This window comes from Peromyscus leucopus, chromosome 5, assembly GCF_004664715.2.
Source record: "Peromyscus leucopus breed LL Stock chromosome 5, UCI_PerLeu_2.1, whole genome shotgun sequence".
NCBI lineage: Eukaryota > Metazoa > Chordata > Mammalia > Rodentia > Cricetidae > Peromyscus > Peromyscus leucopus.
Genome location: NC_051067.1, coordinates 133,517,009 through 133,527,986, shown reverse-complemented (window position 1 = coordinate 133,527,986; position 10,978 = coordinate 133,517,009).

Here is a 10,978-nt window from a genome sequence, read left to right as displayed (position 1 = left end):
GGCTCTCAGGCACTTCATAAGAGCACCACAAAATTAACCACTTCAGAGCTGATCACAGGATGTCTTTCTCCTTTCGGAACCAGGGCCTTGAGATGCTGCTCACCACGGTCTATAGCCTCACTGTGAACTGTGAGTCTTCTGCTAGAGGCCCAGAAATAGAGAGGGGTCTCAGGTGAGCAGACATGTTTGAAGAGCCAACTCGTCCCTGTCCACTGCTGGGTGGCCCAGGGTCCTTCTGCAGCTGTTCACTTATTTCCTGCTCCTTTTTTTTTCCCAGCCTCGCTGAGAGCTTTATGATGGACTGTGTGAGCTACCCATGACCCTCCAGTACAGTCACGCTTTGCTGGAGATGGCCAGTCCTTGAGGCTGCCTGAGTCAGGTCTCTAGCCGGGAACTGCCACGACTGCCGTCTTACAGCAGCTCCCCGGCTGACCATCTCACTCTGCCCCACAGCCTTTGTAAGAATCAATCACTTACACTGGTGGCCTCGCGCTAGCCTGAGCTATTCATTACAGAATAAAACACACCTTTGTGCGCACTCTTCCCGGCTGAGGCTTCCTTCGAGCTCCCTTACTTCCTCTCCCCCGACTCTCCTCATGCACTTCCGTTTCCCCCGACTCTCCTCATGCACTTCCGTTTCAGCTCAGTGATTCCAGGCCCACTCGTCAGAGCCATCGTTTACTAGCGATACGTTTTTAGATGATCTTTCTCCGTGATGAACCTCGGTTTGCTCACTGTACAATGTACCGTAGGGCTGAGGAGAAGGCTCCCCTGGTGAAGTGCCTGTGCAACCTTGATGACACGAGTTCAAATCTCCAGAATCCATGTAAGGCAGGTGCAGTAGTGCCTGTCCCACAGGGGTGTCCCAGGACCCAGAGGTGAGCTGAGACAGGAGAATCTCTAGTGTACACGGCAGTGAACAATGAAATTCCTGTCTCAAACATGGAGGACGGTGAGAACTGCCAGCCCAACCGACCTGCCTGCTCTCTGCTTCCTGCCTTACCCCACGGGGAATGAGATCTTCTCTAGACACACAAATTTTAAATATAGGCAGACTAAGAAAAATTGAACCCGTTGACTTTTATGAGATAGCTTCAATGGTAAATTCAGTCATCAAAGTTTTAATAAAGTGATAGGAGAAAATCGTTCTCTGTAGTAATATGCAGTCACTGTTAGTGCCTTTATTATTTAGTGTTTTTCTTTTCAGAATTGCAAAGATCACTTTGTTTCCTTACGCACAACACACACACACACACACACACACACACACACACACAAAAGCCCCACTCAGCTTCTTTTGGGGGCCTTTTGTAGATGGATATTAAATGTTGATTGGGATTTAAAAACAATTCCCAATAAGACAAATTAAATTTCCCAATTAATAACCATTCTATACAGTTTAATTGAGCCTATCTTTAGAAGTCTTGTATTTTCTTTTTCCCTGTGTTGTGCATGTGATGGGCGTATGTCTGGTGTACCTGTGTGTGTTGTACATGTATGTGATGAGCATCGATGTGTATATGTATGTGGCTTGTGTTCCTGAGGGCAACGTGTCTGGGGTAAAAGTGCACCTGTTGACATCAGGTGTCGTTCTTGATTCCTCTCCTCCTTATTCAGTGAAGCAGGTCTCTCAGCTGGAGCCAGAGCTGGCCAGTACACTGATGGCTAGCCGGCTTGCTACGGGGATACCATCTCTGCCTTCTGAGCACTGGAATTGCGGGCTGGCTGCTACATCCACCGGTATTTATGTGGGTTCTGGGGCTCAGAACCTAATCCTCATACTGCCTGACAAAGACTGAAACTACTGAGCATCTTCCCAGCTCTTGTTTTATTAAGAAGGTAAAAAAAAATGATAAATTTCAAAATAAAAACAGTAGAATCTGATATATCTGGATATATAGAGAGATCAGTAGAAACAAATGAAATTCAACAATAGCCCCCTCGCACATAAAGTTAATTGATTTTTAGTGAAATATAAAGATAAGTCGGTGTTTTAAAAAGGGCATTTTTAAGGTGTAAGAATCATTTGAGAGCCACAACCAAAAACTGAACTTTGACTTATACTTGCATCATGAAAAAAAATTCTTTTAAATGCATCATAGATCTAATATATGCTATAAAACTATTCAAAACTATTCAAATAAAACCCCTGAGGGACAAGCTGTGGGACCTTGGGTTAGGCAGACTCAGGACTTTCTTTCTTTCTTTCTTTCTTTCTTTCTTTCTTTCTTCCTTCCTTCCTTCCTTCCTTCCTTCCTTCCTTTCTTTCTTTCTTTCTTTCTTTCTTTCTTTGTAATAGAATCTCATGTAGCCCAAGATGCATCCACCTTGCTATGTGACAGAGGATGACCTTGAATTTCTGATCCCCCTGCTTCTGAGTCCTGAGTGCAGTAGTACTGGCGTGTGCCCTGTGTCTGGCCCATGCAGTGCTGGAGATCCTTCCTGGACTTAATGCCTGCAATGCCACTGGGCTGTACCCTTATTAGGCAAGGATTTCTTAAAAGAAAACATGAATCAGTTTGACCTCACCAAGAACAAGAACATGGGCTCTTTGTAAAACAACTAGCCAGCTCCATTATGAATAAACTACTTCTAATCCAGAGTTCAGCCATGATTTGTTTTGCCAATTATTGAAAAACATTTAACAACAACAACAACAAAACAAACAAGTGAAACAGTTAAATAAAATATACTCTAAATTCAACTGTAAATACAAAGCCGTCATATTCCTTTACTTTGATTTAAAAACAATACCAAATCAGAAAAACCATTTTGTTTATGACAGTTTCAAAAACATTAAGAGTAAGGGCTAGCAAAGGAGATAAGTGACCTCTCTAATGAAAAAATGAAAGGAAGAAATTGAAGCAGGCACTACATATTAGCAATGCCTCTGGTGTTCAACAATCTGTAGAGTCCACATCATGAAAAATAGTTAAGGTGTCAAAAGTAATCTGCAGATTCCACACAATCCCCCATCAAAATTCCTGCTATATTCATTACAGGGTTTCTTTCTTTCTTTCTTTCTTTCTTTCTTTCTTTCTTTCTTTCTCTCTTTCTTTTCCAAGACAGGGTTTCTCTGTGTAGTTTTGGTGCCTGTCCTGGATCTTGCTCTGTAGCCCAGGCTGGCCTCGAACTCACAGAGATCCACCTGGCTCTGCCTCCCGATTGAAGGTGTGCACCACTGCAGCCCAGCCAGGTTTTTTTTTTTTTTTTTTAAGTCCTAAAATTCATATTGAAATATAATGACCCAAATATCCTGAGCAAAAAGAGCAATGCTAGCCCAATAACTGATTTCAAAAGACATTACAGAGCCATAGTAACAAAAAGAGCATGGTGCTGGTATGAATACACAACAGGCATGTTGATCAAAGGAATAGAATGCAAGACCCAGAAATCAACTCAGGAAGCTAACAGTCACCGGATTTTACACAAACTTGCCAAAAACACGCTAGAATAAAGACTTTCTCTTTGGCAAATGGTGCTGGGAAAATTGGATATTCACGTGTATACAAATAAAAATCATGTCCCTGTCTCTGTCCCTGAACAAAAGTCGATTTTTGGACCAAAATGGACCAATGACCTCAACCTAAACTCTGAACCTGAGCCTTTGAAATGGAAAGAGGATCAGTGAGCAAACACCTCAGTATGTAGGGATGAGCAATGACTTTCTGAGCAAGACTCCTGCAGCTGGGAAAAGAACATCAGGAATTAACAAATGGGGTCATGTGAAGTGAGGACAACTTCTTCACAGCAACAGAAACAGAGTGAGGAAGTGTGTGGAATGGGAGAAAATATTTATTAACTATCATTGAACACAGGCTAATACCAGACATATATAAAGAACCCGAGTCAGATGCCCAGGGGTATGCTTTTCATCCCGGGACTTCTGAGTCAGAGGCAGAAAGATCTGGAGTTTGAGGCAAGCCTCAGCTACATAAAATACTCTCTCAAGAAAAGAGGAGAAGGAGGAGGAGGAGAAGGAAGAAAAGAAGAAAAAAGAAGGCAAAAAATTAAGCCCTATAAAATAAAATCACCCAATGAGTAAGTGAGCAAATAGACAGGTTATTCTCAAAAAAGTACATAATGGCCAAAAAAATGTATAAAAAATAGTGCTCTACATCCTTAGTCATGAGAAAAATAAGAAAAGTGAAAACTATATTGAGTCACACCATCCAAAGTGGGTACTGCCATGAAATCGAACACTGAAGAGGATGTTGGCAGCTGGCTTTGGGGATGGTGGCATACACTTACACACTGTTGATGAGGATGTAAATATGGGCAGCCACTCTGGATATCAGTATAGAGGTTCCTAAAATAAAACCTGAAAATAGAACTACCATATGAGCCAGTATACCATGCCAGGGAATATACCTAAAGGAATACAAGGCAGCATGCCACAGAGCTACCAAAGTCATTGTGGCAACATTCACAAGTCAAGATACAGAGCCAATCTGGATACCCATCAGTAGATGAGTAAAGAAAGGGTCTTGTGTGTGTGTTTGAGTGTGTGTATGTGTGTGCATGTGTGCATTGTGTGTGTTTGTGCTCATGTGTGTGCATTCAAATGCATGTGTGTGGTATGTATGTATGAGTGTGTGTGTGTGTGTGTGTTTGTGTGTGTGTGTATACACATGAACTACATACTGTATACTAGCTAATCTCCCCATTTCCTCTCCCCTCAGATTTTCTCCCTCATTCATGACATTACCCTAGAATTGTGGAGAAGAGGAGGAGAAGGCAGACTTCTGAAAGTTCATAGCTAGTTACTAATGCTTTGCATATTGCAGAGGACACCTGCCGGAGAACAGTGTTCTAGTAAAAACTATCTTGGGACATGAGCACCAGGCCACTGTCGATGGCCAAGGCCTGTGACAGATACACAGATGCTTGCCCAGTGTCCCTGTGGCTTTCCTCTCTAGGCAGTCCACGGGAGTTATCCTTCAAAGAGTCAAAGTTCTTGCCAAGCCATCTTTCAGCCAAAATTCTTTTTCCTCTGGTTAACAGGAAAAGGAGGAAGACGAAATCCCACCCATCCTTTTCTGAACCGATTATTTTCCATTTGAAACTGATGAGCTTCCTACAGTGAAGCCAAGTTATTTTGTTCAAACAGTCAAAGACCTCAGCATGGGTGGAAAGAATACTGAAACTACATTTTGCTGAGATTTTTTTTTAAGTTAAACTCAGTTTTCCCTCAAAATGTAGCTGTCCATCATTCATCCTTGACAGAAGAACTTTCAGAGAACATCACAATATTCACTCATCATATTCCAAATGTGACTCCGTATTTCATGTGTCTTCAAGGGATCAGCCTATATTTTGGAATATATACTCAAAACACTTGTGGGAAGGACCCCAGATAAGGTGTCGGTGACCTGCTGTGTTGCACAGAGTGTACCCACACTGCTCTGTGCTGTTATTGTCAAGGATCGCCACACTGAGGGGCGGCTCAGGTCATAGGAGCCTGTGACTGTGGCAATCCTTCAAGGCTCACAGCTTGTGAGCAGTAACGGGCAGGATAAAATATAGACCATAAGTCTCAGTGACATAGGGTCCTTCCTACACCTCCCCCCATATAAGATTCTTAAAGTCGGGAGAATTAAGGAGTAGAGTTAAAGGTTAATCAAGGTCACAAGAAGAAACTGCTTTTAGTGAAGAAAATCAGAAAATGGGATAATTCATCTAGTCAGGCATATTCTTGTTTTTTCAAAGATGTGTTTTATTTTTAAGTGTGTGTGTGTGTGTGTGTGTGTGTCTGTCTGTCTGTCTGTCTGTGTATGTGTGTGTGTATATGTGTGTGTGAGTGTGTGTGTGAAGCTGTGTATGGCAATGTGCACATGAGTGCAGCACCTACAGAGGCCATAAGAGGACATCATAACCCTTGGAGCTGGAGTTAGAGGTGATTGTGAACCTCCACATGTAGATACTGGGAACAGAACTCTGATCCTCTGGAAGAGCAGCAAGTGCTCCTAAATACCGAGCCATCGCCAGCCCCTCAAGCATGCTTTTAATGTAAGAACCACAATCAAAGGTGTTGGGATGACTCCAGCTTCATAAAAGAAACGGGGAACATCTGAAAGGGTCCTCAGACCTGGCCAAAGGGGGATTGTTGCAGAGAGTTCAGAAACACAGGAAGTGGAGCCAGCAAATGGAAGATTATTCAGGCACTTAGGAGGAGACTCAGGGTGGCTTTTCCCCAAACATTCATGTGGGAGTATTGAATGAAAATGGAGTTTCATCTGCTAACAATAATGCTGTAAGCATTTACATTGATAAACCTGAGTTAGTCAGCTTTCCATCACTCTAACAAAGTACCTAAGGTAATAAACTTACAAAGAAAAAAAAGGTTTGTTTTGGCTCATGGTTTTTGAAACTTTCAGAAGCCAGTATAATATCCCCATCCCAAGGCCTGAATTTCCTCACATCTGCAAAGACCCTTTTACATGTGATGTGACATGGTGAACTCAGGGACCAGGACACGGCATCTCTGGGAGGTGACATGGTGAACTCAGGCACTAGGACATGGACATCTCTGGGAGGTGACATGGTGAACTCAGGGACCAGGACACGGCATCTCTGGGAGGTGACATGGTGAACTCAGGCACTAGGACACGGCATCTCTGGGAGATGACATGGTGAACTCGGGCACTAGGACACGGCATCTCTGGGAGGTGACATGGTGAACTCAGGCACTAGGACACGGCATCTCTGGGAGGTGACATGGTGAACTCGGGCACTAGGACACGGCATCTCTGGGAGGTGACATGGTGAACTCAGGCACTAGGACATGGTGTCTCTGGGAGGTGACATGGTGAACTCAGGCACTAGGACATGGACATCTCTGGGAGGTGACATGGTGAACTCAGGCACTAGGACATGGTGTCTCTGGGAGGTGTTATCTGTGTTCCTCAGGACAGGATGAGAACGCAGTCACACACCACACACTCTCCTTCCAGCCTTAGAGATTCACTCCTCTCTTCCCAAAGGCTTTCTAACCTAATTATTTATTTAGAAAATACAAAATCAGCCTGGAAGAGTAACATATTAAACCTTATGTGTAAAGATTCTAGCAGGAGGGTGAGGACCCTGGAAAATAGCAGTGGTGAGGGGTGAGGGTGTTTGTGTACTCTAAGCAAGAACTCATCAACTCTGAATTTTTCCTAAGATTCACTTATCCTCAGAGAAAGTACATGGCAGGGTTTGAGGAAATCAAGTTCTCACAGACATCCTTCTATAATACCTTCATGTCTACATTGTCCTTATTGTAAACTAAGAATAGCCCTTAAAACCACAATGTACTACGTGGATAATGTTTAAAAGCTGTGTGTGAATGCCCTTCAAAAAGGATAACAAGTCCAATTAGCAAACATCCTGGCAAGGTCTGGTTCTGAATTGTCCCTTACAGACTTGTTCTGCAGCAGGTGACAATACGTAGGGGTCTGAGGACTCCTGAGAGATGGGACTCGGGGGAGAAGACCACTGGGTGCAGGCCTTTGAAGGTTATAGGCTGGCCTAGAGTTCTTGCTCCTCTCTCTGCTTCTTGGTCTGCCGTGATGTGAACAGTCGCCACGCCTCCACCACAAACGGAACCAACCCACCAAGCCCTCCCTGACGTGATGCCTCTGCCCGCTGAAACCATAAGCCAAAATGAACCCTGATGTAGCAGGAATCTTAAAAGTTCTTATTAATAAAATCAAACCCGAGGCGAGTTATTGGGGTCCATGCTGGTAGATCAGAGAGACAGAACAAGCCACATCTATCTCACCTCGCTGGATCCTCAGCTGGTCTTGTCTCCTCAGACTGGAGGCCTCTGAGTCCTCATCCAGAATGGGTCTCAGCTGAATTACTGCTCAAAAGCCTGAATGCTTAACCAGCCAAAAGCTTAACCAGCCAAATGCTTCTAGTTTCTGGTCCTCACGCCTTATATATCTTTCTGCTTTCTACCCCCACTCTCTGGGATTAAAGGCTGGCTTTCTGGGATTAAAGGCGTGTGTCACCATGCTTGGCTATTTCCAATGTGACCTTGAACTCATAGAGATCCAGAGGGATTTCTATCTCTGGAATGCTAGGATTAAAGGTGTGAGTGCCACCATTTTCTAGCCTTTGTATCTAGTGGCTGTCTGTTCTCTGACCCCAGATAAATTTATTAGAGTACACAATATTTTGGGGAACACAATACCACCACACCCTCCCTCTCAGGAGTTGTCTCTCTTGGGCTCTTTGACTCCAACAACATAAAAGTGCCCTGGCGAGTCTGACTGGTCCCAGTGTTCTTGAGGATGTCACTGCCCATATTGAGTAGGTGGCTGACTTAGGCTTGGGCCAGATGACCTGATAAGTCTCGTTTAGTTAGGAGGTGACAGCTGGGTGGGAAGTCCAAGCCACACACATTCAGGGACTCTGATTCTCTCACTGTGGAGTTTTTAGCCTGCACCTCACGGGTGGGAAACCTGCCGCTCAGCCCAGAGTGCAGACTCTGGCACAGCACTTGGATGAGATGAGAGAAAGGGACAGAGTCAATCAAGCCAGGCTATGTCTAAATTACAAAAGGAAGCAGTGTGGAGACCATGCTTGTCTGCCTTGCTGGTGACCCGCCCTCTGTCTAACCGTCAAGGCTCTAGGGAGATCACCAACAAACATTATGTCTAATTATTAAGCACTCAGGACTCTGTGAAAGAAGAGAAGAAATAATGTAATATCAGAAGATATCAGAAGGCAGAAAGTAATTTGTAAATAAGCAGTTTAGTAGCCAGAAAGCAGGACATTATTTATTTTATCATCATCATCACCAACAACAACATTCTTTGGAGACAATATCTCAGCCTACAAGTCAAACTATCCTGGAACTCATTATGTAGCCTAGGCTGGCCTTGAATTCACAGTGATCCACCTGCCTCAGTCCTGAGCAGTGGGATAACAGATGTAAGCCATCATGCTCAGCTCTTGGACATAATTTAAACGAATAAACACATCCAAATGGGGTTCATTTAATAAGAAAAATCTTATGTAGAACAACTCCTGAAATTTTAATCAAGAATAATACAAATGGTGAGAAAACATAAGCCAGTGGAATAAATATATGAAGCTTTTACAGATAGTTTCCTTGAATTTAATTTATACTTTAAACTAGACAAACGTAATTTTCCAAAAATTAAAAGCAGAGATGCAAAACTGGAAGAGACGGGCTGGGAAAGTGTTTCCCTGGCCTGGGTCCAGTTCAACCCTGCTTATGTCTCTGTAGCCTGAACTCCCAACCTCTGCTTCCTCCTGCTTTCATCCACCTCTTCCCCTGGCCACACTCCACCTCCCACCTTCTACCACAGCCCCACCCCACCCCGGGTCACCACCCTCCCCTTCCCTTCCTTTCTTATCTGCTCTCCTTGTCTTGTGGAACATGGCCTCAACTCTGAACCAACTTCCCAACCACTTAATGCAGTTAGCATCGTTTAAAATAATTATTCAAACCTCCGCCACCCCCACTTCCAACAGGTTCTTCTCTGTGTAGCCCATGCTGGTCTCTAACTCGCAGTCTTCATGCACCAGCCTCCTAGGCTCTGGGACTATACACATGCACCACAATGCCAGCTGAACACCAAAGTCCCTGTTCTCAGACCACTGAGGTTTCGGTGGTACAAGGTCAGTCCAGTGTACACTGGTATGCATACTTAACACACGTACACATAATAAACTCTCAGATGATAAGGCTAATGAAGAAAAAGCAGAAGCTGGGGAGATGGCTCAGGAGTAATGGGCTTGTGGAAGCATGACAGAGTTCCGTCCCCGAACCCCACCTAACTACTGGGCTGGTGTGGCAGCCTGCTTGTAAGTCAAGTGGAAGGAGGTGGTGGCAGGATCCCCAGGGCAAGCTGGCTATGGAGACTAGCAGAACTGGCAAGCTCTGGGTTCAGCAAGAGACCCTGGCTCAGCCAATGAAGTGTAGAGCTTGAGACAGTCACCTTTCCTTAACCTTCCTATGACTATGTGCTCCCACACATGTGTACCCACCCCTACAGACATAGATCTGTGCAGAAGAGGAGGATGAAGAGGAAAGGAAGGAAGAAGAAAGGGAGGAAGGAAGGGAGGAAAGAAGGGAAGGAAGGAAGGAAGGAAGGAAGGAAGGAAGGAAGGAAGGAAGGAAGGAAAGAAGGAAAGGAAAGGAAGGAAGGAAGGAAGGAAGGAAGGAAGGAAGGAAGGAAGGAAGGAAGGAAGGAAGGAAGGGATCTCCAAACTGTCTATCACACATTGGCTAATTATCTGGATCAAAAGTGGTTACACACAAGACAGTCGTGCTTAATCCTCATTGAATCCACTCAGTAGTTAATGTCATGGTTTTGTTAATGTCATGGTCACATATACTGTTGAATTTAGGAAAGTTCTCAGAGCCTCGGAATGAGGAAGCAGCTGACCTGAGATTTGAATCCGGAGTTTCTGTTTCCAGAATCGTGCACTTTATCAGCAAACTGCAAAGCTACAGGCCCCCTTGCCCATGTCGGCTGACGTGAAAGCTTTCAGCTCTCTCCTGCCTGTTTCAGCTGTCATGTGTGTTCAATCTTCTCTGTATTTACTCAGATTAGTTGTTGCGTCTTGTCAAGCTCCCCATACCTGGGCTCTGTTCTAGCATCTTCTTAGGTTTCTTACACCTTCACTAGACAACCTCTTTTTCCTTTAAAAAAAAAAAAAAAAAAAAAAAAAAAGACCAGGTCCAGGGCTGGTATGTACTCCGTGGGAAGGCTCTTGCCCAGATCAGACCATGAGTGACTGGTGCTCTGGCTGAACGCTGCAGCCCAATAGGAAGGGGCAGTACTGGGAGAACGAGGTGCTTTCTTTCTGCCCTGCTTAGTTTTAAGCTTGGAAGGAGATCAGGGTCTAAGGAGTAACGTTTCTTGAGGGAGGCTTTCAATCATTCTCTGACATCAACACCCGCCACCTTTTTATTCCCACCCACTCCATCCCTACATTCTGATAGGCTCTCCAGGAGTGG